Raw genomic sequence first — 4960 nt, forward strand, 5'->3', positions numbered from 1 at the left:
GTGGCCATAGTGTTATAATACCACAAGAGTTCTAGAAAGTTTGGAATCGTTTGGTTTGTTTTTACCAAAGTTTGGTATGGGTCCATGTATGTGCATTTGACAGAAAAGGAGTGGGATTCTCCTCATGTAGAATTCAAAGAGGAAATGCAAAAACATTTTCAATGTGTTATCACCAAACCCTTTATTTTATTCTACTTGCTTAAGAAAGTATCAGTTTCAAAAACAATTTGTTGTTCACTTTCCCATATATTGAAGTGGGTAACGCAAAGCAAAAGAATTCTACATTGTAATCACCCTCTGTTGTGTTTCAAAACAAGCAAGATCCATCAAATTCCATTTATTTGAGTTTTAGAGGCCTTCAGAGGAGAAATCAGTATAGGAATTAGGCCTTATTTGTCAGGGAAGAAGCTGACACTCTACCTTCCAGAATTCACATGACTAGGTTCACCAAGCCACCAGCTGCTGTGACTCCTGAAGTGGTGAAGGAGGTGAGGTTGAGCTGACCAGTGAGAAGGTTGGTGACCAGTGAGGGAAGTGGGACAGAAGCACAAAGAGAAAGGAAGCGGGAGTGGAAGGATCATGGGTGGAACAAAAATAATGCAAAACACATGAGCTGAAGACCGGGGGAACTTGGTGGGAGTGGCCGGGATGAAGTAAGTTGAAAGTAATAAAAAAATGTTTTGGCTTTTTGAAAATAAAATTCTTAACTGTGTGATCTAAAATGAATGGGAAAATTTCATTTCATCATTTGTATCATTTTAATACTGGTAAATACAATCTGTATTTTTTTTAATTGGATCTATTGGGATTATGGATGACTAATGCACATTTATTTTACAACAAAAAGAGAAGGGTCTGAATAAAAATAGTGGGTGTGAGTTGAGGCACTAAAATCTCAATAGCATGGATAGCAATAAAATACTTTAAAAAGACACATTTGAACATAAGTAAGACACACTGGAAGTCACATATGAGAAATTAGTTCTCTGGGCTCAATAAGCATTTTAAATAATGAAGTTTATTTAAAAAATTTTAATAATATAGTCATGTAGTTCAAAAGTATAAAAAATTATATGGTACGAAGATACTCCCTCCCATCCCCCTCCAAGTAATTTTTACACAAGCAGAGTGTAACTGCTGTTATTAGCAACTTTTTTCCTTCAGCCAGGTCCCTGAATCACTAGCCACACATGTCAAGCACTGCTCTTAACTGCTCCCACACACAGATGGGACACAAAAGCCAGATGTTGGGATGTTAGGGGCCACCTAAGGTGACAGGACAAGTAGCTGGTTCCTGCCCCTGAGATACACCTGCTGGACCCACTGAGCAAGGAGCTGTCCCCTCTCTGTCCAGACAGTTCCATCGCCCTCCCCACCACCAGCAGGATACTCAGGCCCCTAACAGTGAAAATCAGAAATGCTCCTCTTGGCCTGTGAATCTTCCTATTTCTTTTCCTGGTCTTGGGCACACATGACGCATTTGTACTCAGGCATTGTGGGCCTGGGTTCTCTGAGGGGTCTCATGTAAAGGAAAAATGACCTGCTCCCAGCTCCTGGAACAGTGAAAATTAAGTCTTGATGTCTCATAAAACTGGGTAGACAAATAGCCAAAAAAAAAAAAAAAATGCTTTCTGAATCATATGATGCCCAAAAGAAGTAAAAAATTAGGCGGATAGCTGGAGTCAGAAAATAAAGGCATTGTCTTGGTCTTGCTACCACAACCTTCAATGAGTCTATATTAAAATATCACTGAGTGAGTACAAAACTAGAGTGTTCTTTCCTTCACACAGCCACCCATGCTCCCTTAACTTCACATTCAGATGATGTCATCAGCTGTCTGGCTGGTCTTACTCCAAACCATTCTGCATATAGGTGCCAGGATAATCTTTCTCAACAACTGTCACCACCCACTCCCTCACGGAGTACAGGAGTAGAATTCAACAGGACTTCTCCCAAAAAGGACTTTGCTATGGATTGTGTGTAGTGGTCACCCTTTGTTTTTGTCTGCCTGGGGTGTTTTCCTTTGGGAAGTTGCCTGCTCTCTGGTCCCCGGGTTGCGGGCAGCTGGGAAAGACACATGATAAGCTGGGTCAGAGGCTTTCTCCAGAGAGTTAGACTCTTGAGCAAGGTACACAAGGTTAAACGGCCACTGGAAGCAGATTGCCTGAGGGAGAGCTCATGCACAAGCTCAGCTGCTGGGATCCTCAGAGATGGTAGTTTCCTTCATGTCAAGGCATGATTCTTTAGTTCTGTCCTCAACTCTTTGAGCTACCCAGTATCTTTCCAATTACGTTTGTTTCCTAGGACAGGGTAACAAAATGCCACAGATTGAGTGGATTAAATATCCTCCCATAATTCTGAAGACTGAAGTCCAAAATCAAGGTGTTGGAGGGGACATGATTTCCAGGAAAGAATCCTTCCTTGCCTCTTCTGGTGGCTCCCGGCATTCCTTGACTTTGCTTGGCACGCAGCTGCATCTCTCCAATCTCTGCCTCTGTCATCACATGGGCTCCCTCCAGATGCAGAGAAACTGGGAAGAATTTTGTTACAGGGCAGGGAGAGGGCCACCCCAGACCCCACAAACCTGCCTGCTCTAAATAGGTTCTGCCATCTGCCTCATCAACACAAATCATATGAGACTTTAATTAAAAGGAACTTCAATACAATTAGTAAACAATACAGGAAAGGCAAAGAATATAGCTTCTAAATCAAGCACCCAAAATCACCCATCCCCTCATGGGTAAAAGTCCACCCAAGCAGGATTGGCCCAGAGCAAGGCCCCAAAGCCTGCCACAAGTCCAAAGCATCTTCCAGTGGGGACCCACAGAAAAGGATCAGAAACAACCAAACAAGTCTGGAGGGAAAAGAGCAAAACAAAATTAAGATAAAAGTTGTCGTTGTCCTCCCCATGGGTCTTTCACCCACATCTGTGTCACTCAGTCCACAACCAAAAGGCAAGCGCAGTATCTTCACGTTTCCCTCTGCTCCAGGTGCCTCCTCCAGGTCTCCTTCTGGCTCTCCATCCTGCTTCCTTCCTTTCCAGTCTCTCCAGTCTCTTCTCCAGATATGAATTAATAAGGAATAAATAGCCCTACCTAGATTATCCTATAGCTAACAATTATTATATATGCCATCATAGTAGACCTTGTTGGATTTTGTTTTTTAATGAATATCTTAAATGGTATATAACTTATAATGTAAATATTATGATCATCCAAAATGCTTCTTCTCCCTACTCAGCTCCACCCTCCCTTGGAAACTGCCCTTTCCTTGGGACCACCCTGTTAAAATTTTACTTCAGTGTTTCCTATAACAAGTCACCTCATGCTGGGAATCCCTAGGTGGATGAGTCTTATTGTATACATACTCTGAGGCTACCACTTCTGTACTGGTCAGTTTTTAAAAAATGATTTAAAAGAAAATTATTTGTATCCAAGAAAGACCTAAGAAATCCTCCAACGTTGTTTTAATTAAATTGAATTCTAATTTAATTCATCATAAGAGTAGATCCTGAAACGCATCATGAGACAAAGTCTATTTTTTGCATTAAATAAGTTGACATTAAATTTATTTAATGGTAATCGGTGATCTTTGGAAGAAGAAGAAGAAGAACTATAATATAGCCATTATATTATAGTTTACTTTGGAAGTAAAACAACCCTACTTGCTCACAAAATTGCTGTGAAGAATTGTAAAATGCATGTGAACAGTAAAACCCTCTACTATGATCCCTCTATTACTAGTACTAATAAAAGTACACACCAAGTAGTAGCAATAGTATTTTACTATTACTGCTAGTAGTGTTACTGCTGCTGCTAATCTTACCATTACTAACTGCTTTATTATTATTATTATTTATTATTATTTATAATTATTATAAAGCAGTGACTAAATTCTATTATTTTAGTTGGTTTTCCATTTTTTGGTAAATAACTTTACATCACACAAGGACCCCGAAATGTGAGATTTAGGTTATAAAAAGACATCAAAGAAAGATGGCCATCTAGATATGACAAGCAACAGTTCAACATTTGAGATAATTTTCTGACACAGAGATGTTTATATGTGGGTCATCAGTAATATTTATTGTTCTTTAGTTATACTTTAGTGTACTAACAGATATGAATTAATAAGGAATAAATAGCCCTACCTAGATTATCCTATAGCTAACAATTATTATATATGCCATCATAGTAGACCTTGTTGGATTTTGTTTTTTAATAAATATCTTGAATGGTATATAACTTATAATGTAAATATTATGGTCATCCAAAATATTTACTTAGTAAGTTACCGCAAACTATTTTCTAAATAAACTTTATAGGAGCAAAGAGTTTTCACCTTATCTCTCATCCATTATTGTAGAGAGGGAGTGGAGTAAGGGGTGAAAGAGCAAGAGAGAGGGAATAGAAAAATACCAGTTTTCTTAAATCCCTAAGCCTCAAAACCTAAATAAAGTACATATGTTTAACAGAAGAGAAATCACTTTTAAGAAATAGCCTATTTACCAAATTTTACTAAAATATTCAGATAATCAACAATGTTAATTTTTGCTTTTCATTATCTTGATTATAACAAATAGAGTTCTCTGAATAATATGACTACTATTAATAGTAAAGTATCTGTTAAAATCATAGCTATTAAAATCATTCTGTGCAGCAAATAAAAGTATATATGAGATTGCTAGCCACTAAATTATATTCAGCACATTTTCATAAAAAATGAAATTATTTGAAATCTTGCCACTCCTCAAAGCTTTCTCATTGTAAAAATGTTGTGGAGTCTATGAAAATACTTCTAGACACACACACACAAACACACACACATACATATATGTGTATGCAAATATTGTGTAAGATAAGTATATGTATTTGATATAGTAGTATTTAAGTCAGGTTCTAAGGTGTTCTACTATCTTTTACCTAAAGCATAAAAGTACAAAATATTTTTTGCAGATCAT

This window comes from Talpa occidentalis, unplaced genomic scaffold (genome assembly GCF_014898055.3).
Source record: "Talpa occidentalis isolate TD23 unplaced genomic scaffold, MPIMG_talOcc4v2.1 talOcc4.448, whole genome shotgun sequence".
NCBI classification, from domain to species: domain Eukaryota; kingdom Metazoa; phylum Chordata; class Mammalia; order Eulipotyphla; family Talpidae; genus Talpa; species Talpa occidentalis.